Raw genomic sequence first — 27,277 nt, 5'->3', positions numbered from 1 at the left:
TAAATTCACAATAATCTCTCCATGTTTCTTCTCTCCTGTCTGGAGTCAGTTCACCGCGTCCCAAAGGAGTGCTACGGTAACATTGCCTCACAACTTATAACTGCGTATTTCAGCGTGTCATTGTGCGTCTGGAGCTCAAATAACTATGTTCTGCTTTGCAGCTGCAGAAAAGGCGTTGGCTGTGGGATATTAGAGCGTGATCTCTCGGCAGAATTCCACAGAGAAATATCCAAACGTTCCGTGATCTCCTATTGTGATGGTTGGCTCAATTCGAGAGCGCCGCCTTTCTTTTTCGCCAGATAAACATACTCCACCACAACTATAAATTAATGAAAGGTGGCATTCGTAGCAAACAGTCTGTGAACACACTAAAGTCTAACATACTGTAAATTGTTTTTGTTGCAGTCTGCCCCATTGGGTGGAGACGGGGTCCCTTTTCGTAGCTGAAAATATGATATGTCCAAAATGAAGGTATGACTGCGATGGAAAAAGCAACAGAGACTGCGGTGCTGCAGGCTCACAGACTCACAGACCTTCAGACACAGCTTTCATCATTAAAGACCCATCAGACCCTGTGAACGGCCCTCACCTCTGGATAAAACCCAAATAATAATCAATCACAAGGCTGTCCGGCCAAGACACACAAACACAAAGCCCCTGTTTTCCCTCAGAGAGCAGAGAACTCATGCCTTGAGGGTGTACAGCATGAAATCTCCATGAAAATGGTGAGTTTGTTTTACTTATTGTTCTCTGGCCCATTTGTATGTCACAAAGATATTTTAATTATATTGACCCTGTCTACCTTTCATCATGTTTTAGTCCTTTTCAGTGCAACCAATTTTAAAGTTAATGAAAAGGTGAGAGAATGAAAGACTATGCGTGTGGCCAGATGGACGATATTAAGCTGTGAGATGGGGCGACTGAGGCTGGGGGCCTGGATGAAAGAAGCAGAAGTCAGTTACCCATTATTCATTAAGATTTCCACCTGTTAGCTGCCACCAACAACATCTAGACAACAAAAAAGCCACATCTCAAAGGGTTAGTTCACTTCCAGAATAAAAAATTCCTTTTACTCACCCCCATGTCATCCAACATGTTCATCTCTTTCTTTCTTCAGTCGAAAAGAATTGAAGGTTTTTGAGGAGAACATTCCAGTATTTTTCTCCATATAGTGGACTTCAATGGTGGCCAGTGGGTTGAATGTCCAAATTGCAGTTTCTAAGCAGCTTCAAAGGAGTGTTAATTTTGACAGCAAATTTAAATTTAGTCATGGTCTTCTGACTAAAACATTATTTAGTTTTAGTCGCATTTTAGTCATCTGAATTGTTTTTAGTTTATCCCTTTAAAACCAAATGCACAGATGCAATGTACTGATATTCTCCCTGTTTACATTCACATAAGACGTAAACGAGTGTGTTTACGTCGTCAAAATGGACAATTCGACATTATTTTGTGTGTATTTCTCCGTTCATGAGACGCGAAAGTTTTCAGCTACGAAAGTACTCGTGTGCTGGGTGAGGCGCTGCTTCGGTGTGTGCATTTGTAAACCGGACCGAATTATGTTCTCTTTTGCTTCGTCAAATTGATCTATATGTCAGCTCTTCTCCCAGATATTGACACTTTTAACGTTTTACGTTCAAATGTAGGCATCTAACCTCCTAACCACCTGGCAGATTCGTTCTTCTCAAATCGTGCCTCCCTAACATTTTCATCTCGTTTTTATTGTTGACAGAAATGTTTATAGATTTTCGTCATAGTTTTTGTCATTCAAAACGAGTTTTTCTTTCGTTGTAGTCGGTGAAAAAATGTTGAATTATGACGAAAATCTCATTCTCATCTCATTTTCTTGTCCAGCTTCAAAATCGCCCAACATTGTTGTTTTACCCTTTTTTGAAAAAGTACATTTGACTTTCTTTGCACGTTCGCTTTGGAAACACTGGGTTGGTGCTTCCGCGTACGTCACACGTGGCCTTTCCAACTTTAGTATGTAATGCATGAAGTTGAGCTATAGTACAACACAAACACTTGTGGTTAAAAATCACAAAAGTTTTGCGAATAAATGCAGAATTTCTTGGGGGGAAAGCAATACAGTCAGCAAGACAAAAAGCAATGAAATATCATTTTTCCTCCCATCAATTTTTTTTTCTATCACCATGTCGCTTTAGGGGCTCTCTAGTTTTGAAATATTTTGTAACAGAAAACCTGAATACATTGTAATACCTTAAATGCTTTGTCTTATCAAAACGTTCTGATAGCTTAATCACAACAAGCCCCATATTCCAGGACATCCGTTTTTCAGGAGTTTTTTTTTTTTTTTGGTGGTTACAAGGTCTAATTGCGGTATTGACTTACATTTCAGTTCTGGTGTTAATGTGACAGCAGCATTGTCACTAGCATGCCCTAATTTACAATTCTGTGCTTGTGGACTAGAACACATGACTTCCTGCCTAACTGTGCAGCATGCATTTATTTGGTTACTGGTAATGTGCTGTTCATTATGGAAGGAGGAACAAATATCCTTATGTTAGTAAAACTCATGTATATCCTATGCCTTTGCAGGATATAAAAGCAAGCCAAATACAGTATATCCAGATGTTCATCACAGCAACATCTGCACTGGGAGGAATCGGGGCTTCACCATGGGATCGTCTGAGTCGTCTTGTCTTTCTACAGCTCTTCCAGTCTGTGGAGGAATTCCTGGCAAGACAAGACAGAAATCGAAACCTGCCGCTCAATGAATTGAAGGTATGTCAGGAATTATTAATGGATGGAGCGGGGCTTGTGTGCAATGCGTGTTTGAAATTCTCGGTGTATCAATAGCGGCTATCAATTTTGTGTGTACATTTCATATAAATAAATATAAAATAATAATTTTAATAAACTGTTCTTGACTTGACATGGCATCTTAAAGAAATAGTTCACCCAAAAATGTAAAAAAATTACTAAAACTTATTATTTATCCTCAGGCCTTCCAATATGTAGATGAGTTTGTTCATTCAACGGAACATATATTGAGAAATTTAACATTACATTACTTGCTTTGTAGTGAATGGGTGCCGTCAAAATGTGAGTCTAGAAACATCAAGTAATCCACATTTTAAGTGAACTATTCATTTAAATGTCCAAAAAATATAAAAAATATCTGTTTCACAGGAGACAATGAGTCATAGTCTTGAATAATGAAAGTTATTAAGAGTATAACAGAGTTTCTTTAGATAATATAATAAATGTTAAAGCCACATTGTAATATCTGTTCAATGCTTTAGTCTTCTGCCACAAAAATAACTTCAAAACATCTTTATTTTCATGAATGCAATTAACATGATTAATTAAACAGCATATCATCTAATTAATTTGTTTAAATATGCAGACATGACAATCCAGTGCTTTCTTGTGTAAAAATGTGCAAATATAAAGTTGTTTTTCTTTGTCTCTCTGATTGATGACCTTGTTCAGTCTGTTAAAGTATATACACTGGAACTATAACAAGAAAAATATCACGCTTCAAATTTGCATTTCTTTTTCATAAAACCTTCTGGTATGAAAGCAATACATTGCATTGTTGTAGTGTAATCAAAATGAAAAATATGTTTACCTGCAACCCTTAAATTATAACTTGTTTTGTGTGCACACAGTTGTGAGAGCATGTAAAGCTGTTTTTATTAGCTGAAAATACAGAGGAAGATAATCCCTCCAGACACGCACAGCTCCCACTCGCACAATATCTGGCAAAAGCAGGCGCAGCGAACAGATAGTCCTCCCATCTAATGAAGGCAAGAGAGAAAAACAGACACCTTCGGTGTCCAGATGGGAGTCGGACATAATTTTCATCAAGGCATTCATAATAGTTAATAGTTAAACACTGAAAATGTCTCCACAACAGTTTGATTACCTCACACAGATGCTGGATGTTTCTGGGGGTTTTAATGAGATCGAATCAAATTGCCCTTCAGTGCCTTTGAATAAAAGTCCATTTCAGGTCATGGGTTTTTTAAAGTGATTTTAATGTGAGCGTTTAGCGAAGCACTCGAGCTAAATGTAAAATCCATCTCGTGGACGAGGTTGAAATGAGATCAAATATAATAAAGGGTTTCCACAGATTTGATAGTCTAATGATGACTGGCCTTCTACCCTGCACTCAGAACAAAGTGTTTTTAAGAGCAAGTGAGTCACTTTAGGGGCAAATCTGCCCTCTTTCTGTACAAAACATCCTGTTAAATTTACAGCACAGACTGTTTGATGTGGTTGCTTGAATTTCACATTCAGAATTAGAGTTCAAAAAGTATTTATTGTATAATACAACAGCTTTAAAGACATAGTTGACTCAAAAATTAAAATTGTGTCATTAATCACTCACCCTCATGTCATTCCTAACCTGTGAGTCCTTTGTTCATCTTTGGAACACAAATTAAGATATTCTTGATGAAAATACTACATTTCTGCTTTCTGGTCCTTGAACGTGTCAGTTGCTGTTTATAGAAGGTCAGAAAGCTCTTGGATTTCATCAAAAATATCTTAATTTGTGTTCTGAAGATGAACAAAGGTCTTACGGTCATTTGTTGGTGAACTAACCCTTTAACTATTTGTTTTTGTTTAGAGATATGGAACGACATGAGGATGAGTAAACAACATAATTTTTATTTTTGGGTGGACTATCATTTTAGTGAGGGAAAGAGCCTCAAAAATCCATCAGCCATCAAAAATGATCCACGTCCTACATGTGATATGTTCTATATTTGTCTGCTCATGTCAGAGGGCACATTTTTATGTGGTGATTTTGAGCTCTTTGGCCCAAAGACAAAACATCAGTATCACATTAATGGAGTCGTCCATTAGCCTCCTAGTGGCAGGCCTGATAACAGTATTAAGGTCAGAAATTAACCAGGGCTTGGGGGCAAAATGCCACTGAGAGTGACAAAACTGCCCTAGATATTTCAGATGTGGGAGCAAAACTTCCCCCACGGTTTGATAAATTTCTCGCCATGGGTTAAGCAACCATAATGTCTGTTTGAATGAACTGATTCGACTGAAGTATTTGACATACACCACTCTTTAAAAGTTTATTATAATGTTACAAAAACAATATTTCAAGAGAATCCTGTATCAAATGTATCACAGTTGAAGGATAATGTGACAATGAAGACTGGAGTAATGGCTGTTGAAAATTCATTGAAGGAATAAATTAATTTACATTTTGCAAATTCTGCAAGGTGTATGTAAACTTTTGACTTCATCTGTATATTCAAATAGAAAACTTAAAATAAAAAAAATCTGCAAATTCCCTAATCTGCAATTATTAAACAAGGCCATAACACTGGTTGACATCATTGCAAAGTATTACTTCAAACAAGCCTTAATAAAGTTTTGGAGTCACTGTCAACAGATTTGGTAAACCTTTGATTACCTACCCTGTCTTGGCACCCAATGAAATGATTAATGTCTACAACTCCGAGCTTTCTGAAGCTCATCCAAGTCCTTGATTTCATTTCCATTCTTTTCTTTGAAGCACCATATATTGAAATAAACAAGAAGCCTTAATGGTTTGCCATCTAATACGATGCAAAAAACTGCCCAGTTCCAGTGGAGCGTCAACATTAGGAGGGGGAGAATGAAAGAGGCAGGCAGAGCAACAGCCTGAAGCTATGTTTGCTCCCTCTGCCGCCCATATGGCCAGAGATCTGCTTGTTCTTTTCTTAGCAAACATATCTTCCCTTCTGTGTTTTAGATGAATACTGATCCTAAGCTTTTCCTGAGGCCTTTTATGGCTTCCAGTGTGATTTTGACCACAAATACCTTTTTTAACTATTAGTTTCAGTGAGCTACCCCATTTAAAGGCAACTTGAAGAAAATGGGAGGCTTTTAAAAGTATGTCACACCAGGCTGGACTGTTGACTGTGTTATTAAATACGAGAGACTTTTTGTTCATGCCTGTCGTGATGTCAGTAATAGATAATATGTTGTGCGGGAGGAGACACTGAACTCGGGGTTTGACTTTTACTGACATTTTGAAACTGTTTAGAAAGTTCTCCTGTTATGTTCTTTGTTATTTAGCAGGCGCTTCCTTCGATCAGAATGATTATGTACTTGGTACAATACAGCCCAAACTGCACAGCTTTAGAAGAGAAACCTTGAACTTTTTATGGAAATAAATAAGCATGACATTTAAAGGTTTTTCCGAAGCATACCTTCGAAGCTATACCTTTCACAGCAGATTTTGGGAAATGGAAGGAACTTTTTGCACGTGGAGCTTTTTACTCACAGTTTAGACTGAAAGAATCCATGCATGAGATTGTATGGAGTAGCTGGAAAGAGAATTACCTCAGTGCAGAGAGATTGGCCTACATATGAAGCATCTCAGCAGATAATGAATCGATGTAAGAGATGAAAGCAGCTGTTGTCAAGCAGAGACGAGTGAGAAAAGGTAACCATATATGCGCTTTATGACTGCATGTTCATACGGTTTCATAATTCTAGTATAAAAAACCATGAATAAAAATCCAGGAGCAGCAGCTCATTTGCATTTAAAGAGACGTGCACAAAAGCACCATATTTATGCTTCCAAAATAGGCATTTTCAAAATCACATAATAAATGATCTGTCAGGTATTTTAAGCTGAAACTTCACAGAACATTCTGGGGACACCTGAGACTTACATCTTTATAAAAAGGGGCATAATACGTGCCCTTTAAAATGCATGTTGATCACTGGCTGTGAAGTTCTGTCACATCACACTGGATTATTTCTTCAATTCTGACAAAGCCAGGAAAGCACAGTCTTCTTTGTATTTTGAATGAATCTGAAGTTCAAACTCAAGCAGTTTGGGTTTGCATGCCATCGGGTAGTGATGGCAGGTTATCCTGACAATGAATCTGCGTTTTTCAATCTATTCTAACAATAGGGATAAGTGATTTTGTAGCAAGCCACAATGATAATGTTTTGCCAAGAAATCACAGTGTATGGAGTCGGCAGGGTCACAGATCTGCATTAGACAGTCGATAGGATTGCTGCTTGTCAGCAACTAACTGACAACAAAATCATACGTTCTTCTTTGACACCTCACGCATGCCAGAAGTTTCTTTCTGGAAGAACTCAGTGTTGCTGGATTCTGTCAGTTACTTAAAGGGTTAGTTTACTCAAAAAATGATAATTCTGTGATTAATTACTCACCCTCATGTCGTTCCAAACTTGTAAGAGCTTTGTTCATCAAAAATCAGATATTTTTGATGAAATCTGAGAGCTTTCTGACCCTGCATAGACAGCAATGCAACTGGCATGGTCAAGGCCCAGAAAGCTAGTAAGGACATTGTTAAAATAGTCCATGACATCAGTGGTTTAACCTTAATTTTATGAAGCTACGAGAATACTTTTTGTGCACAAACAGAACAAAAATAACAACTTTATTTTTAACAACTTTAACTTTTGTTCATACTGTCGGATAAGTTTAGTAGTGCAGATGGTACGTTAATATAAAACATCATGGTTAGGGTTGGGTACAGTTCACATTTTAACCGGTACGGTACTGGTATCTGAAATTCGGTAAAAACCTAGGGTACCTTTTTTACTCGGTGTAATAACAAAAACATTTATTTCATTGAAAAAATAAGCCCAAAACACTTTAGTTCATTTGAGTTTTCCCTCTTTTCCTCCCTTTCCTTCGTTTTTAAATAGCTTGTAAAAGCGTTGTGCGCATTTTACTTTCACTTTCAAATTAGCAGCAATTCGCCGTGGATTCTATTCAAGCATCAACAAAATACAAGGTCAAACTCATAGAAGTATTATTAACAAAATGAATAAAAATACACCACGTTATATGCCTAATATAAAATAAGAAAATACTTAGGCTACACAAAGTTTAAATAGCCTAGGTGTACAAAATCAGCAAACACTGTGGAACCATAGAACGTTTATTAGCAAAACGAATAAGCACGGCATACACATTGACGTAAAATAAAATAAATAAAATACACAAAGTTTAAAATAAAGTAAAAAGCAGCAAACAATTTGGAACCAGATAAATAAGAAACAAATGTTTAAAAAAAATAAAACCTTCCAAAATCACCTTAGATAAACGGCAAAAGACAACAGCTTTTCAAAATCCAAAATATTGCCAAACAGGTGCTTTTGCCTTTCGTTTCATATTTCGTAGGATTCATATTTAAAAAGTCTTTTTGCATTTTAATATTAACAGACACTGACATACATTACACATTATTGAGTAATTCCGTTTTTATCAATGAACTCCGCAATCTCGTCCTTTTTTTGCAGAAACCATATGGCCCTAGAAATGTAACCACACTTCACATTTCGGTTTGTCCTGTGTGTTTGAATGAGTTGCAGGGGTGACATCATGTCACAGGGTTTCTCCCCCCCCCACCCCCTCTCTCTTCCTGTAACCAAATGCGCTCTCATTTACCAAAATTCAGTACCAATTTATCTAATGTGAATCAGTACTCGGTAGTACCGACGCAATTCAGTCTGTACCCTTAAAAGTACCCAACCCTAGTATGGAGCATTAGAGTTATGGTGGGTTTCCACTGGCATGTAGCGAGCGTTTTCAATTCATTCTTATGGAAGTTGAGCATTATGGGATTAAAAGCGGCACGGAGAAAGCGTTAAGAGCGGCTGAGAGCATCAAAAAGGTTGGGCATTCCTCAACTTTATGCAAATCTTGAGCGAAAAATGCCAGGTGACAACCAATCGCTGTGAAAAGTAGGCAAGACGTGTTTGCAAAACTGGTGGATTACTGAGCAGAAGTCACATACCATTGAAAAAGTCATGCAAAAGTAAATGCACTTGCTCGAAGCAGAGGTTGAAAACTTTTCAACTTTTCAAACAGCAGTGCAGGCGTCAGCCAATCAGATCACCTTATGCAAATATACTAGTGCAGATGCTAGCCAATCGTGTTCATGCAACACCAGAAAAGTAATGTGATTGGCTGTTGTCACTATGACAGTCGCATCAGCGCCAAGCTTCAGCCACTCCCTCCGTCAGGCTTCGACACCAACGTGTAAATCAACAGAGTTTTCAAGTCAGAACTGCAGTGACACGTACAAAACCAACGTCACATAAAAATGTACCATATGTACGTTAATTTGTTCTGGGGAAAAAACAGTCTTTTAGCACCAATTAGTGGACATTTCACATCGAATATGTCACAAAACATGGCGGTACGTATTTCGCGTCTTGTAAAAAAGATCCCCAGAGGTACGTTCACCATGAGATCAGGTTGATAGATTCATGCACAACAGTTCTAAAGCATAAGAGACACCAACTTCTAGTCTCATATGATTTATACATGCTGTCTGCATCTCATAACGCACTTTGACATACCCATATCCAAAACAAAACAATTCACATGCTGAGAACCCACAGGTAGAACATGAATATTTCATGAAATCAGGAGTTGATTAAGTAGGGGCCACAACGTTCCTACTCAACGAACCATTCCTCACAGGCACAAGTGGAATCTCTCCACAGGCATTAGTCAAAACATGAGCGCAAGATGTGACATTTGCCTCAGGCCTTCAGCTTGATCCTTCTATGGCTTGCAAGTGTTAAAAACTCCACTTACTTTAATTATGAGCCTTAAACCACCTCTGCTTGTCATTGCGACATAACGAAAGAACGCGTTTCATGGCTGCACGTTACGGAAGCTAGCGGACTGCAGCGATAAGGTGACTTCATCAGGAGGAAATGAATGAGCTGTCATCTTAGCCTAAACGCAACGAACATCAAGATTTGCTAAATCGTTTTAGAATCTGATCATATCAATACCTTAGATCAATGTAGCTGCTTTTTGTCACTTAATTATTCAACCTCGTTTGTCTTCAGTGAGTGAGCTGAGAAAAAAAACAAGTATATGCGCTAATGTTAAAGTAGATTCTTTGTCAGATAAAATAAGAAAGCCTTGCTTGTTGAAGAATTTCGCCTCAAACTGGCTGGAGGCAACAGTGTTTATGTTCTATATTTCGAACACATTCCTGTCACTCGAGGTCAATGTTAGCGGGAGCGTTCTTATGAAGACGTCAAGACCCTGAAACACTTTTTGTGCACTCAAGTGTAGTCGCTGCTGTTACAGAGCAAACATCATAAGCTTTTTGAAACATCTCTCCTGAGATTTTGACCCTCAGCTTGTAATGCCATTAAGAAAGAAGAGCAGAACATGTAGTTTAATAAAGTTGCAGTGGTGTGTTGGACATGCTAGCTAACTAATCTTACCTTACATGATTATGCACAGATGAGCTTCTAGACTATCAATGAAATTAACATGATTCAAATTAGGGTCAATTTATAATCGTAAAACACGGGCCGTGTTGTGCATAATTCATCATTTTGAGTTGTTTCAAAGTTTTAATGACTTTGGCTCTGTCTGCGCTTCCAGAGGTCACATTTATCGGTCATGTACCTCATCAAGGATGCTCATTTCAGAAGAGTAATCATTATAAAATTGACTGTTATTCCTCAAATTACTGTAATTGCTTTCTTAGTTTGGAATGGTTACTTTTCTGAAATGAGGCAGCCTCAATGGCATATGTGGCTGATAAATGTGACCTTCGGAGGGCATGAGCTTTGAAATGAGACACAGCTTTTGTCTGATATTTTTTGTCTGATATTGACCAATTTGGAGTAGATGTCACAGTTACGTTACTTGCAGCTGTGTGTGCATTGCGGTGAAGAGAAATGGGTAAAATTCAATGAAATAGTATTTAAACCTATATAATTTTACATAACATTTACCTATTTTATCTCAGAATTCTGACTTTCTCACAAATGCAAGTTTATATCTCCTAATTCAGACTTTGTAACTCGATTTAACTCAACAATCAAGAAAACTATCATTTTCCGCCACCAGATAGGTGTAGTGCAAATAGTCCTTTATTTTAAAACTTCACGGATCATTAGAGTTATAGCGCCACTCAACAGACATTTGAAGCCAGAACTGCGGTGATACGTAAAAAACCAGCATTACATAAAACATGCATATGTACATTCATCTGTTCTGGGTAAAAAAAAACCCAAACATGTCACGAAACGTACATGGCACTACATTGTAAAAAACAATTTGTTGTGTCAACTTAAAATAACTTGTAACCTGGCTGCCTTAAAATTTTAAGTTCAGTCAATTCAAAAAGCTTATTCAACTTGAAATGTTAAATTATACAAAGTGACAACTTAGAGTTGAATCAACTTAAAATTTTAAGGCAGCTGGGTTACTTACCCATCTGTTAAGTTTAGCAAACACAAATATATAAGTTGTTACTTAGTACTTAACTTAACATTTCAAGTTGAATAAACTTATTTTAGTTGACTGAACTTAAAATTTTAAGGCAGCAGGGTAACAAATTATTTTAAGCTGATTCGGCAAATTGTGTTTTTTATTTTTTACAGTGTACGTATTTCCATAGTTTCCATAGTTATGTTTTCGTCATAAGATCAGGTTGGGTACATCACATTTGATCACATCAGATTTCTCTTTATTATCAATGTTGAAAACTTTTGACTTGTTTAATATTTTTTGTGGAAACTGATTTTTTTTTTATTTAATTTTTTTTTTTTTTTTAAACAACCCCAGTGCCAGAAAAGTTGGGATGTTTCGTGAAAAGCCAAAAAATCAATAATGTTATCTGTTCTCTTTAACCTTTATTTAATTGACTAAAGTACAAAGAAACTTGTTCTTAATTATTAACTTAATTAATTATTTAATTATTTTATTTTATAAATATAGCCAAATTTAGATTTTCATGGCTGCAACACACTCCAAAAAAGTTGGGACAGAGGCATGTTTAACACTGTGCCACATCAACTTTCCTTTTAATTACAATGTTTAATTGTTTGGGAATTGAGGATACTAATACTTTAAGTTCCCAGAACGTCCTTAGAACGTCCCCGTTGGTGTCAAGGACGTTGCCTAGTAACGTCCCCATAACGTTCTGAGACGGTCACGATGTGGAGTTCTTTAAAGGTTTGGGGGACGTTATTTGGAGGACCTTCACAGAACATTCAGGACGTTCTTGGGACGTTTAGGGGACCATATTTTATTTGGAAATGTGACGTTCCCAGAACGTCCTCAGAACGTCCCCACTGGTGTCAAGGACGTTGTTTAGTAACGTCCCCATAACGTTCTGAGACGGTCACAATGTGGAGTTCTTTAAAGGTTTGGAGGACGTTATTTGGAAGACCTTCACAGAACATTCAGCACGTTCTTGGGACGTTTAGGGGACCATATTTTATTTAGAAAGGTGACGTTCCCAGAACGGCCTCAGAACGTCCCCACTGGTGTCAAGGACGTTGTTTAGTAACATCCCCATAACGTTCTGAGACGGTCACAATGTGGAGTTCTTTAAAGGTTTGGGGGACGTTATTTGGAAGACCTTCACAGAACATTCAGCACGTTCTTGGGACGTTTAGGGGACCATATTTTATTTGGAAAGGTGACGTTCCCAGAACGGCCTCAGAACGTCCCCACTGGTGTCAAGGACGTTGTTTAGTAACGTCCCCATAACGTTCTGAGACGGTCACAATGTGGAGTTCTTTAAAGGTTTGGAGGACGTTATTTGGAAGACCTTCACAGAACATTCAGCACGTTCTTGGGACGTTTAGGGGACCATATTTTATTTGGAAATGTGACGTTCCCAAAACGTTGTCAGAACGTCCACTCTGGTGCCAAGGACGTTATTTAGTAACGTTCCCAGGACGTTCAGAGATGGTCATGATGTGGAGTTCTTTAAAGGGTTAGGGGACGTTATTTGGAGGACATTTACAGAACATTCAGGACGTTCTTGGGACGTTTAGAGGACCATATTTTATTTGGAAATGTGACGTTCCCAAAACGTTCTCAGAACGTCCATTCTGGTGTCAAGGACGTCACCTAATAACGTTCCCAGGATGTTCCGAGACGGTCATGATCTGGAGTTCTTTAAAGGGTTAGGGGACATCATTTGGAGGACATTCACAGAACATTCAGGACATTCTTGGGACGTTTAGGTTATTTCTATAGGAAGTCCCCTATTAGTCTCTACACTACATTCCCATAACATTTGCAGGACGAACCTAAAATGTTTTTTTGGTCCTATTTAGGTCCTTCCTTCACATTTACTGAATGTTTTTAGAACCTTTAGTAACACATTACAGGAAACTATCAGTCAATTCAATTATTTTCAAATTGGCTTTATTGATATGACAATTTCCACAGTAAAGCATCAAAATGTGTCCAAATAATGGGAAACAGTAACAAGAACATATTGATTTATATTAATTATATATTTAGTGTCTGTGTGTGTGTGCGCGTGTGTGTGAGTCACTGTCTCTGTTTTCAGGAGGTGCCCCAAGTTGTTCTTCGGCTGCCTGAAAAAAGTATAAATAACAATATTTAGCAATTACTTCAATTACTTTTTAACTGCTTTTAATCACACTTAGGTGTATAAGTATAGATGACCAATATATACAGTTGTGCACATAAGTTTACATACCACTTGCAAAATATACAAAATGTTAAGAATTTTAACAAAATACGAGAGATCATGTTATTTTGTATTTAGTACTGTCCTGAATAAGCTATTTCACATAACAGATGTTTATATATAGTTCACAAGACAAAACTATAACTGAATTTATAAAAATGACTCCATTCAAAAGTTTACATGCTTTTGAATCTTAATACCCTATGTTGTTTCCTTGGTGATCCATGACTGTTTTTAAGTTTTGTGATAGTTGTTCATGAGTCTCTTGTTTGTCCTGAACAGTTAAACTGCTGCTGTTCTTCAGAAAAAATCCTTCAGGTCCTTCACATTCTTTGGTTTTCCAGCATCTTCTGCAAATGCGAACTCTTTCCAACAGTGACTGCGATTTTGAGATCCATGTTTTCATGCTGGGGACAATTGAGAAACTCATACATACTATTACAAAAGTACTGCTTAAGAAGGAAACACAAAACATTAAGAGCCTGGGGTGGAAACATCTTGAAATAGATGATTAGGGTAAATTATACTTATTTTGTCTTCTGGAAAACATGTAATTATTTATGTAGCTTTTGAAGTGCAGTACTAAATGAAAAAAATATGATCTTTACAAAAATAAAATAAAAAATTACAGATCATCATCCTGTTCAAAAGTTTACACCCTCTGGCTCTTAAAGCATTGTGTTTCCTTCTTGAGCATCTGTAAATATGTTCAAGTTTTGTAATAGTAATGTATGAGTCCTTCAGTTGCCCTAATTGTAAAAAGATGGATCTCAAAATCATCACGTATGCATCACATATGCAGAAGATGCTGGGAAACCAAAGAATGTGTAGGAGCTGGAGGATTTTTCTGAAAAACAGGAGGCAGTTGAACTGCTCAGGACAAACAAGGGAATGATGAACAACTATCACAAAACATTAAAACATCCAGAAAATGGCAAACAGCATTATGATTCAAGGGTATGTAAACTTTTGAATAGGGTCATTTTTATAAATTCAGTTATTATTTTGTCTTGTAGAGTATATATATAAACATGTTATGTGAAATAGCTTATTCAGGACAGTACTAAATACAAAATAACATACAATTGTCATGAGCCCTCGTATTTTGCATATTCTGCAAATGATATGTAAACTTATGAGCACAACTGTATCACATTAACCAGTCTGTCTGGAATGAAATGAATAAACAGAAAAAACTGAGGCAACCTCTCCAAGATGCTTCAAGAGACCTACCTACAAAGCTACAGTACTCTTAAAAGTTTTAGGCACTTGTGTAAAAATGCCTTTTAGGATGATGTCAAAAATAATGTCATAAATAGATTTCATTTATCAATTAACTTCTATTAACTAAATTAAATTAACATTGGTTGTGACCATCCTTTGTGTTTAAAGCTGCTTTTACCCTAAGTGCAGGTAGCTTTGCTGGTAGGATTCTTTATGTGTCTTGGAGACACTGCCACAGTTTTTCTGGATTTAGTCCGTCTCTGTCTGTTCTGTTTCTTCATGTCATTCAAGACAGACTGGATGATGGTGAGATCAGATCTCTGTGGAGCACTGGCTGTTGTCAGACTCATTGTGCAAGCAAAAATCTCACTGGATTATTACAATTAATGGCAAAATGAATGTTTGGAAATGTGAACTGATATTTCCACTGACACAGAACCCACATGTGTTTATCTTAAGATTTATTTATTTATTTATTTTTACTTTTCCGTGTGCAACTTTGACATTTAATACATATTTTTTTCATATACAATATACACACTTTGATTGCTTCCATACTTCATGCCTGGGTTTAACATAGTTGCATAGAACAGTTTCCCGCTATAAAATATTTTTGTATATCCTAACAACAAAAATATTTTATATGGTGAAAAAAAAACAAACATCTTGTTAAAACTATGAACTTACACTACCAGTTAAAAGTTTTAGAACAGTAAGATTATTAATATTTTTTTTAAAGAAGTCTCACCAAGCCTGCATTTATTTGATTCAAAGTACAGCAAAAGCAGTAATACTGTGTAATAGTTTTACTATTTAAAATAACTGCTTTCTATTTGAATATATTTTAAACTAATTTTTTTCAGCTACATTTTCAGCATTCCTCCAGTCTTCAGTGTCACATGATCCTTCAGAAATCATTGTAATATACTGATTTGCTGCTCAAGAAACATTTATTTATTTATTTATTATTATTATAATAAATAATTAAAACAGTTGAGTAATTTTTTTCAGGATCCTTTGATGAATAGAAAGATCCAAAGATCAGCATTATCACTGTATTATTCAAAAGCTTGGCATCAGTATTTTTATTTATTTATTTTTTATTTTTTTGGAAAGAATTAAAGGAATTAATCACTTTCATTTTGCAAAAATGCTCCATAAATTGATCAAAAGTGATGATAAAGACATTTATAGAGTTACAAAAGATATCCATTTTAGACAAATGCTGAAAAAATATACTCTGCTGTTTTCAACATTATAATTATAATAAATATTTTTGAGCAGCAAATCAGAATATTTGAATGATTTCTGAAGGATCATGTGACTGGAGTAATAAAGGTGCAAAGAATGCAGCTTTGAAATCACAGGAATAAATTAAATTTTAAAATATATTCAAATCAAAAAAAGTTATTCTAAATAGTAAAAATATTTCAAAATGCTACTGTTTTTGCTGTACTTTGGATCAAATAAATGCAGGCTTGGTGAGCAGAAGAGACTTTTTTTTATAAAAACATAAAAAAAAAAAAAAATTACTATTCAAAAACTTCTAACTGGTAATGTATCACATTATAACGTGACAATTATAACGTTTTTCTGGCCTGTCAGCTGCTGCAAATTTGAAAACCCTTTTTGCAAGATAAGCCTACCTTCTGTAATTACATCATGACAACCTGTATGAAGAGGGCAGGGTACATGGCCAGGTCTGGAAAGCACAGAAAGGGGAACAGTATGAAAGCATTGCATTCACTGCAGTACAGTGTTCGTTACTAATCAAAGGAAAGACAAAACGGCGCAAAAATAAAAGACATCTGTAAAAAAATAATTAATTCATTCATAACTTACATTATTAGAAAAACGACAGAAAAGAAACAAACATTCTGATCCACAAACGTTGTGTATTTTATCTTAGCCTGGTCAGTTAAAAGCATAAATTATTTACGAATCTTTTATATCATTACTATGTAATTAAAAATAAATAAATAATTATATATATACACATTATTTATGAGCAATTTAGATTTTTAGACCCCTTAACCTATCTCTAAACCCAAACATACCCATATAATAGCGAATATAAAAACATATGAAACGTAATAGACTGAAACATGCAAGAAACAAGAAACATTTTAGAAACAACATAGAATTACAAAAAATATTTTGGTACGATAATCCCACTTCTACCTTTAAACCTGACCACAGCCATTTCTTACAGTAACGTTAGGCTATAAATAAATCCATGACAGTCAGACAAGTGCAATCCAAATAATTTACTGCAAAAATGTCAAAAACATTACCAAAACTAGTCCAAATGATGCTGCGTTGCCACCGCAGGTGAAATACAATAGTTTGGTGTGAGGTACAGAGCACAATTTAAGTTTTTAATCGCTAAAAATATTACCCAGACTATCCTCCTGATTCACTTTGTGAAAGCGCGCATCATTCAAACACCTCGACAGGAACACTGCTGTCGCAATCTGTGACGAAGCAGGCGAGGACCAATGAGCGTTCGATTTTAGTGCCGTAGTTAATTGAAGTGGTAAATTTTGAATTTGGACGAACGAATCAGTGCAGGCTTTGATGTTTATACGGTCGTTGCTGAAGATGAATGAAGATCGCTGAATAAAGGGTAGAATTTGGATTTGTTACTCGCAGTTGTATGAATTCAGAAGACTTGGATTACAAAGCACAAATAAAACTGACTGATGTTATTATGTTGCGTTTTTGGTGTGTTTATGGTTCTATTTTTCAGTCACAGCATGTTGGAGAAAATGGCGTTTATGTCCCACGGCAAACAAAATAAATATTTCATAAAAATGGTTAAATAATTGCAGAAATGTTATTAATTTTAAGGGTTTGCAGTCTTGTTGAAAAGTGTATTCTTCGCAATGAGTTGACAGCAGAAATCACACAGAACTGATCGAAATGTTATTTTTTCATATTAAGTAAATGAGTAAACTTAATTTAATAATGCATTTGAAAACATATTGCCTTGGTATGACAACAAATATAATAAAAATGTTAATGCCACGATTTCATTGCCTTAATGCTGTAAACAAAAGTATTTTTCAGTGTCTATGCACACCTTTTGTAGAACCCCGTTTTACACATAAAATAGATACGAATTCTCATGAGATCATGTTGCTAAACTTTAATACTCACTTTCGTTTAGCAAAGTATGTTCACAATATTAGATTAGTAATGGAACGTGTACTTCTTTTTCAGAAAACTATTATTAAAATAACTTTCCATGATAGATAATTAATTTAGCAGAAATAACGTTACTCACCGTAGAAGGCTCTCAGAAGACTTGGATTAAAAAAAATAAAACTGAGATGTTATTATGTTGCGTTTTTGGTGTGTTTATGGTTCTATTTTTCAGTCACAGCATGTTGGAGAAAATGGCGTTTATGTCCCACGGCAAACAAAATAAATATTTCATAAAAATGGTTAAATAATTGCAGAAATGTTATTAATTTTAAGGGTTTGCAGTCTTGTTGAAAAGTGTATTCTTCGCAATGAGTTGACAGCAGAAATCACACAGAACTGATCGAAATGTTATTTTTTCATATTAAGTAAATGAGTAAACTTAATTTAATAATGCATTTGAAAACATATTGCCTTGGTATGACAACAAATATAATAAAAATGTTAATGCCACGATTTCATTGCCTTAATGCTGTAAACAAAAGTATTTTTCAGTGTCTATGCACACCTTTTGTAGAACCCCGTTTTACATAAAATAGATACGAATTCTCATGAGATCATGTTGCTAAACTTTAATACTCACTTTCGTTTAGCAAAGTATGTTCACAATATTAGATTAGTAATGGAACGTGTACTTCTTTTTCAGAAAACTATTATTAAAATAACTTTCCATGATAGATAATTAATTTAGCAGAAATAACGTTACTCACCGTAGAAGGCTCTCAGCTGGTGAATAAAAAAAGCCTCAGTATGGATCAACGGATGCTGGGATGAAGAGCTGGATCCCTCCACAGTATACCGGACCTTTGTGATTGGTTTAATACATTGTACATATTTAAACAAAAATTTAAACGTGCTGATAACGTCCAAAATGTCCTCTTTTTTAAACGTTCTTATGTGACCATAGAATAACCAAAATAGAACGTCCTCCTAAAGTCATATTGCGAACGTTATTATATGACTAAAAGAGGACCAAATATAGAACGTCCTCCTAAAGTCATATTGTGAACGTTATTATATGACTAAAAGAGGACCATGTAAGAACGTATTCTGTTAACGTCCCGAATGTCCTCTTTAGCTATAACGTTCTTATGTGATCATAGAATAACCAAAATAGAACGTCCTCCTAAAGTCATATTGTGAACGTTATTATATGACTAAAAGAGGACCATGTAAGAACGTATTCTGTTAACGTCCCGAATGTCCTCTTTATAACGTTCTTATGTGATCATAGAATAACCAAAATAGAACGTCCTCCTAAAGTCATATTATTATATGACTAAAAGAACGTTAAAGTCATATTGTATGACTAAAAGGGGACCAAATATAGAACGTCCTCCTAAAGTCATATTGCAAACGTTATTGTATGACTAAAAGAGGACCATGTGAGAACGTTCTGTTAACGTTAACGTCTCTTTATAACGTTCTTATGTGACCATGAATAACCAAAATCTTTATAACGTTCTTATGTGACCATAGAATAACCAAAATAGAACGTCCTCAAGTCATACTGCGAACGTTATTATATGACTAAAAGAGGACCAAATATAGAACGTCCTAAAGTCATATTGCGAACGTTATGACTAAAAGGGGACCAAATATAGAACGTCCTCCTAAAGTCATATTGTGAATGTTATTATATGACTAAAACAGGACCATGTAAGAACGTATTCTGTTAACGTCCCGATCGAATGTCCTCTTTATAACGTTCTTATGTGACCATAGAATAACCAAAATAGAACGTCCTCCTAAAGTCATATTGCGAACGTTATTATATGACTAAAAGAGGACCAAATATAGAACGTCCTCCTAAAGTCATATTGCGAACGTTATTGTATGACTAAAAGAGGACCATGTGAGAACGTTTCTGTTAACGTCCCGAATGTGCTCTTTATAACGTTCTTATGTGACCACAGAATAACCAAAATAGAACGTCCTCCTAAAGTCATATTGCGAACGTTATTATATGACTAAAAGAGGACCAAATATAGAACGTCCTCCTAAAGTCATATTGCGAACGTTATTATATGACTAAAAGAGGACCAAATATAGAACGTCCTCCTAAAGTCATATTGTGAATGTTATTATATGACTAAAAGGACCATGTGAGAACGTTCTGTTAACGTCCCGAATGTCCTCTTTATAACGTTCTTATGTGACCATAGAATAACCAAAATAGAACGTCCTCCTAAAGTCATATTGCGAACGTTATTATATGACTAAAAGAGGACCAAATATAGAACGTCCTCCTAAAGTCATATTGCGAACGTTATTGTATGACTAAAAGAGGACCATGTAAGAACGTTCTGTTAACGTCCCGAATGTGCTCTTTATAACGTTCTTATGTGACCGTAGAATAACCAAAATAGAACGTCCTCCTAAAGTCATATTGTGAACGTTATTATATGACTAAAAGAGGACCAAATATAGAACGTCCTCCTAAAGTCATATTGCGAACGTTATTATATGACTAAAAGAGGACCAAATATAGAACGTCCTCCTAAAGTCATATTGCGAACGTTATTGTATGACTAAAAGAGGACCATGTGAGAACGTTCTGTTAACGTCGTGAATGTGCTCTTTATAACGTTCTTATGTGACCGTAGAATAACCAATATAGAACGTCCTCCTAAAGTCATACTGCGAACGTTATTGTATGACCAAAAGAGAACCATGTGAGAACGTTCTGTTAACGTCCTAAATGTCCTCTTTGTAACGTTTTTATATGACCACAGAATAACCAATATAGAACGTCCTCCTAAAGTCATATTGCGAACGTTATTATATGACTAAAAGAGGACCATGTGAGAACGTTCTGTAAATGTCCCAAATGTCCTCTTTGTAACATTCTTATGTGACCAAAAAATAACCAAAATGGAACGTCCCCCTAAAGTCGTATAACGGACATTGAGCACCAGAACTGTCGTAACCAAAAGAGGACGTTTTAGGAACGTCTCCAATGTTCTGTAAATGTTCGGGACATTCGTCACCTTTAGACAACTTTTATTCTTAATTTTATGGCGTTTCGCGAAACGTCCCAACTTTTCTGGAATCGGGGTTGTAGGAGTCTTTGATGAATAGAAACTTAAAAAGAATGTTAAAGTGAAAACATTAATGCCACTTCTGAACAATTCAATGCATCTAAATAAGTATTCGTTTAAAAAACAATATTACACTGACTCTATAGGTTTGAATGATCCTCATCTCATTACGTGGCTGTATCTGTATTGAACTCAAACAGTCTAATTTTTTTTTTTGTGCTTTCTGTGTTTCTGAAAGACATCCAAGGCTTATTAGCTCATTTGTTCAAATCATCATAATTGGCAAATTGGAGTGAGAAGATCAGAGGTCTGGCTGGAGTCCACTCAACCTCATGAACATACTGTACACTCAACTCTGCAATCCTGTGCAAGCACGACAGATGAGTGTTCTGCATTTTCCCCTTTTTCTTTTAGGTCTCTTTCTCCCTCTTTCATCATGTTTTGTCAAGCTGTGCTGCCCACCCAGGTCTCCCCCACCATTGTGTTGACAGATGCCTATAGCTGGAACAAGAAACTGGCTTCAAACATCCTCAGAAGTAGGTTAATAATTTACTGCTTATTAGGCATGTGCTGCTTATGTATGAAGCTATTACTTTCTGTGGTATTGTGTTCGAATCATTCAACACACGTAAACAGAAAACTTTGCTTTTTTTGTTTGTGCATATTGTATGGATGCTTCATGCAGGAAATTCAATATTTTCCTGAAGTTAAATGTAAATGATACACCAGGATTGCATTTGAATTGAATTTGTGTTTGAATTTTTCATGAAACGGGACAGCTTTCTAAACTTTCCACGCTTGCTAATGTGTGGTTTCACAGGATGTCACCAGAGCCTACGGAATATCTTCCACAGTTATAATCGGCAAAGCATGTGCATTAACAAAGTGGAAAAAATGTTATGGTTATCTGAGCGGTTCCTGTCGATGTACGCTTCAAACACAGGATATGTTTTTATGTTATTTTTACCCTTCCCCCCTGCTGTTGCAGTACATTCAGTTGCTTTTGTCAGGATCATGGTTACCTGTCACATTGCTAAGAGAAGAACTCCAAAACACAGCGCTCTCTATACAGATGGAGTGTGGCGTTGATGAAGATTCCAGAACCTCCTGTTACACCCACTTCCTTTCTCTCTCCCTTTCTATTTCTCTCTGGGCTTTCTCGTTTTTTCCCACAATTTACAAGCCCTTTAGCACCACTGCATCACAAAGATAACCCACTTATTGCTAGGCCACACCAACATGTGCATCACTACATTGGGTGGTCCCCCTGTATTATGAGACCTTTGGGTGACACTGTGTTTTTCCTGCAGGTTTTCATTAAAACAAGATAAAGGGGTCAATAAAAGATCAGATTTTTAAGGGAGGCAACAGAAAACAACATTTATCATAAGTGTACAATATTATTATGTCTCTGCAGTGAGTACAGCGATTATACACGAAGAATTCATCAAGGTCACCTTTATCCACTGGTTGTCTCCCTTATAATTTGCATATTATATTAGAAAGCAGTGGGGTTCAAAGATCTGAGAGTTAGGAGCGTATAAATCAATAATTTTTCTAAAGTAAAACTGTCCAACAGTGACACCAGCAGGTAAAGTTACAGTCGGACACCATGTCTTTCTCACTTCCCCTAAGCCCATTGAGTTTTAACAGACCCCCTAAAGTGTGCAGTGAGATTGGTGGGGGGTAATTGAGAATGAATGGGGGAAATTCATGCGGCCATATTGGAGATACTCAGACGTAAACAACAGCATGGATTGCATGGTTAATGTACTACTGAATACTACTAATTTATGCTGCCTAAACCATGGGAAAAAATGTGTGGAAGCTGCTAAATCATAGAGAAGGACTTGGTAAGCAGGAAAGGTCGCAATATTTTGAAAAACTAAAGTTAATAGGTGGTAAGGATACGTACTAGCAGTATTAATTAAGGTATTAGCCTAATATTTCACCTGACCGGAATTGATAAGAACAAACATGAATGTTGTCAAGATTCTTGCCCTGGAAATCCTGACTCTGTTTGGCCAACCACAAACGCCTTTTGTTCTCCTTCATTTGTTATAACTTTTGGCAGTCTATAGTACTCCAAATGCTTTTCCCGGTCTGACCGATTAGTACAGCTCAAAACATGACAATAATTGACCGTTTTCATCAGCAAAATATGCAAGTTTGTTCGGTTCAGTGGCTTTGTTTACATTCAGTGCCGCCAATCTGGCCGACTGAAAACACTCTATAATGGCGTTAATGGGAAGACTAATAAAAAAGTAAACAACTCACACACTTATGTATATCACTACTTTATAAAGTCAAACTTCAAATGGCCTGAAAACATAAGGTTTTTTTTTTTAGTGAGCAATCAGCTTGTTGAAATTAAAGGTACATCTCCACGTCTTTGACCAGTGTTTACCGAGCTCTGATGATCCGAAAATGAGTTTATTATGAAAAACATCAGCTAAACATCAGTTCTTAAATAAAATATATATTGTTTAAAAATATATATATTGTTTAAATTGTTACTGCCTTGAGTTATTACCTTGAAATCAGGGTTGCCAGGTTTTCAAAACAAAACCCGCCCAATTGCTGCTGCCCAGTGTTGGCGGGGATTTCCCTCCTAAATATTACGTTGTTGGGTCGCCGGCATGAAAAACAGCCCGTGGCTACAGTATTAAAGGAGAAGTCCACTTCCAGAACAAAAATGTACAGATAATGTACTCACCCCATTGTCATCCAGATTTTCATATCTTTTTTCTTCCGCTGTAAAATAATTATGTTTTTTGGGGGAAACATTTCAGGACTTTTCTCTATATAATGGACTGCTATGGTGCTCCGATTTTGAACTTCCAAAATGCAGTTAAAATGCGGCTTCAAACTGTCCCAAATGTGTAAACGATCCCAACTGAGGAAGAAGGGTCTTATCTAGTGAAATTTAAATACTTTTTATTCTCAAACGCTTGTCTTGTCTTTCTCTCCTTGAACTCTGTGTATTCTGTCTCAAGACAGTTAGGGTATGTCAAAAAACTCCAATCATATTTTCTCCCTCAACTTCAAATATCATTTTCAAATCATCCTACATCGCTGCAGAAGTACCGACCCAGTCTTTGCAAAGTGAACATGCAAAGAAGATCAAACACCCTTAACAAACAAGGTAAAACAGTGATATAGGATGATTTTGAAGTTGAGGGAGAACATGAAATGGGAGTTTTTCGACATACCCTAACTGTCATGAACCAGAACAAAAACAGTTTAGGCAGAGTGAGACAAGATGAGCCTTTGACATTAAAAAGTATATAAATTGTATTATTTTTATGAAAATAACCAATCGTTTCGCTAGATAAGACCCTTCTTCCTTGACTGGGATCGTTTAAAACTGCATTTAGGATCGTTTGAAGCTGCATTTAAACTACATTTAGGGGCACCATATAAGTCCACTATACAGAAAAAAAAATCCTGAAATGTTTTCTTCAAAAAACATAATTTCTTTATGACTGAAGAAAGAAAGACATTAACATCTTAGATGACAAGGAGTGAGTACATTTATCTGTCAATTTCTCCTTTAAAGTAGCCCAATTCTGCAGGAAAACTGCAGTCTTGGCAAGACTGTTTGGAATACAATAAATGGCTTGAAAACACTGATCAGATGTATGCTTGGTTATAATAAATAGAGCAGCCTATTACATTGTAAATGTAAAAATACAATATAGATTTTTATTCTGGTGGTGTAAGTAACGTTTATTTAACCAAGAAAATGTAACTGGGACATGAATTTACATTTGTAAACTGTGGGCCACGGCTCATACAGTATGAGTCATTTGTTCCAGAGTCAAATTTTTACTGATTTCACTGTGTATTTTTTATTCCTTTAAAAATGTTGACTTAAAACAGTAATTTGAATCAGACTACTCTAGTCATGCGGTAGCCTAGTATACATTTTTTAATTCACTATAAATAACCAAGTTATAAGATTCATTTGTTCATGAGTCTGACTATATTAGTCACAGTGTGTTTTTGATTCCTAAAGAACCAGCTCAATTGTTCTTGAATCGTACTACAGTGGCAGTATGTTTCTGTTTTCATATTCAGTCCACAAGTATTACAACTCAATACAAAGACACATCTTGCCATTTTTTTAAGGTACACTGATTTTTATTGCATCACATTTAAAGGGGTCAACAGATGCCCATTTTCCACAAGTTGATATGATTCTTTAGGGTCTTAATGAAAAGTCTATAATATACTTTGGTTAAAAATTCTCAATGGTTGTGTAAAACAACACCCTTTTTACCTTGCCAAAATCAGCTCTGCAAAAATCACCCCATTGTGGTCGAGGCTGCTTTAAATGCAAATAAGGTCTCTGCTCGCCCCGCCCCTCTCTTCTCTCTGTGGAGTGACGAGCCTGTTTACTTGAGCCGCATTTAGCCGTGTTTAGCCACTAAACTTGTTAACTAGCACATTCTTAGGAAAGGCGATCGCAAAGATTCATTAAAAAAACCCTTATACTCACTTCTGCTGTAAGTGAAGCTGGATCACAAATGATTTGCACGAACATAGACGGATATATGTAGATCGGGAGGCACATTCCCTTCACAAACAAACGTAATCCACTGCATCTTTAGCGGCTCAGATGTCGGGAGTAAATGACGACCACTACGTTCATTATTACATCCAGCAACACAACACCTCAGTCGCTCAATTATTGTCTAACTTACATCCGTGCTCTGGCATCAAGACATGGAGGTTGGACTGTTACAACTGATCTGAGGTAAGACGCTCATGTCAATCAACTATCGTGGGAGCGGCCTCTGTGGGTGTGACGCAACAACGACAGGCATCTGAGAACGGCTCGATTTGGAAAAGGGGATATTATTTTTACAGATTAATTAAAAACCACTACATGGATTTTTACCATTACTGGGTAGATTTGTACATACACTACCAGCACGTTAATGTTTAAACAGCATCTAAAAGTGTACTTAGCATCTGATGACTCCTTTAATATAAAGAGCAAATGGAGGTAAAATTATTTCTTTTATTTAGTTGCTGAAGATTCAGAAGCGTGGGAATGCTGTTAAAAAGCATGCAGGAAATACAGACACCCCGTGCCTTTATGGCCTGGATTTCACAATCAACCAACTTAAGGTAACCTTGAAAGTTACACCAATATTTTCTTTTTTCTTAACACTTTATATCAGACCTGTCTTAGCAGAGACCTTGACCTTATTTGAACTTTTATCATAAACATGCAAAAATTGATTTCTATCACAGTGGCTGCAGAATTGATTTGAGAACACTATTCATTCTTTTCTCTTCCAGAGTTTTATGATCTGTAGAATATGGCATAAGTGGATTAATCCAGGCTCAGCAGTAGAAGTTTACAGCAGCTCTAATAGCAGTCCCAGATGCTCTCCTCCATGCTGAACAATTGGCTTTTATGCGCATAATACACATGGGAATGACCCGTCATATTTTGAGAAGTTTGCGGTGCTGAAAGGTATTTTATTTTTTAAACAACCTAAAACTCAAGGAGACAGCATGATTCAGATACATCTCTTCTAGACCAACTTCTAATGAAAGTGCCATGCCTCAGATTTACAGAAGCTCTCTATTTTCCAGAGGAGCCAAGCATGGTATGTATCGTATTTATATAAATCCTTTTCAACCCCACTCTCCCTCCAGGGTCATGCTATCTCTTCTTGTTGACTTTTTGAATCTGTGTCTGATAAATTTCTTCTTGAGATCAAACAGGGAATCCACAAATCTCACTAGTATGTCAGAATAACACGGTCAGGTCCCACAAACACCTTTTTGATTGTTGCCCAACTCAGTTCCACCGTAACTGTCTCTACAGGCCTTCTTCTAAACCAACTCTGAGTCAGTATTATTCGACAACAAAACAAACTTGGTAAATGTCATTGCACTGAATGCCCTGAATTAACTGGCACTGGATGTTCATAACAGCTTTGCATTTCAGCACATTTGCTTCAGGAATTAATCCTGCATTAATGCACATTTAACGGTGGACCTTTTTTGCTCCAGTTGAGCGAATCAAAACAGAGCATCTAAATGCATTTGAAAGTGTGCTAATTTCACTGTCTCATCCGCCTGCTGGAGGAGTGTAGACCTGGAAAGAGAAGTATCAGTTACAAGGATTGGAGAACAACTCATTAATCTTCACAGCAGACAGCCTGCACTGCTCTCCTAAAGCCTGGTCATTAGAGGGGCCTCATTTGAGCCCAGGGTCAGAATCCTGATCAGGTCAGTGCCTGAGCAACATCATTTAGATCCATTCAAAGACAAAAATTCCACTCCTGAAATTCCTACCAAGTGACAAATTTATGATACCCTGCAGAT

At 36.4% G+C, this 27,277-nt stretch overlaps 2 long non-coding RNA genes across 2 annotated transcripts; one reads left to right on the top strand and one right to left on the bottom strand.

Annotated features, from left to right (window-relative positions):
• LOC127173397 (uncharacterized) lies at nt 1-26,950 on the top strand. Its single transcript, XR_007828748.1, has 7 exons — nt 1-76; nt 162-725; nt 820-1,038; nt 2,560-2,745; nt 21,344-21,465; nt 25,964-26,065; nt 26,240-26,950. It is a non-coding gene; the product is annotated as an uncharacterized LOC127173397 (long non-coding RNA).
• LOC127173396 (uncharacterized) lies at nt 12,972-17,569 on the bottom strand. Its single transcript, XR_007828747.1, has 3 exons — nt 16,979-17,569; nt 16,331-16,386; nt 12,972-13,344 (listed from the first exon to the last, which is right to left on the bottom strand). It is a non-coding gene; the product is annotated as an uncharacterized LOC127173396 (long non-coding RNA).
• Nucleotides 26,951-27,277: the final 327 nt, after the last annotated feature.

Source organism: Labeo rohita, chromosome 11 (genome assembly GCF_022985175.1).
Source record: "Labeo rohita strain BAU-BD-2019 chromosome 11, IGBB_LRoh.1.0, whole genome shotgun sequence".
Taxonomy (NCBI): Eukaryota; Metazoa; Chordata; class Actinopteri; order Cypriniformes; family Cyprinidae; genus Labeo; species Labeo rohita.
Note: the sequence above shows the minus strand (reverse complement) of the source record. Positions and strands in the feature narration are given on the sequence as shown.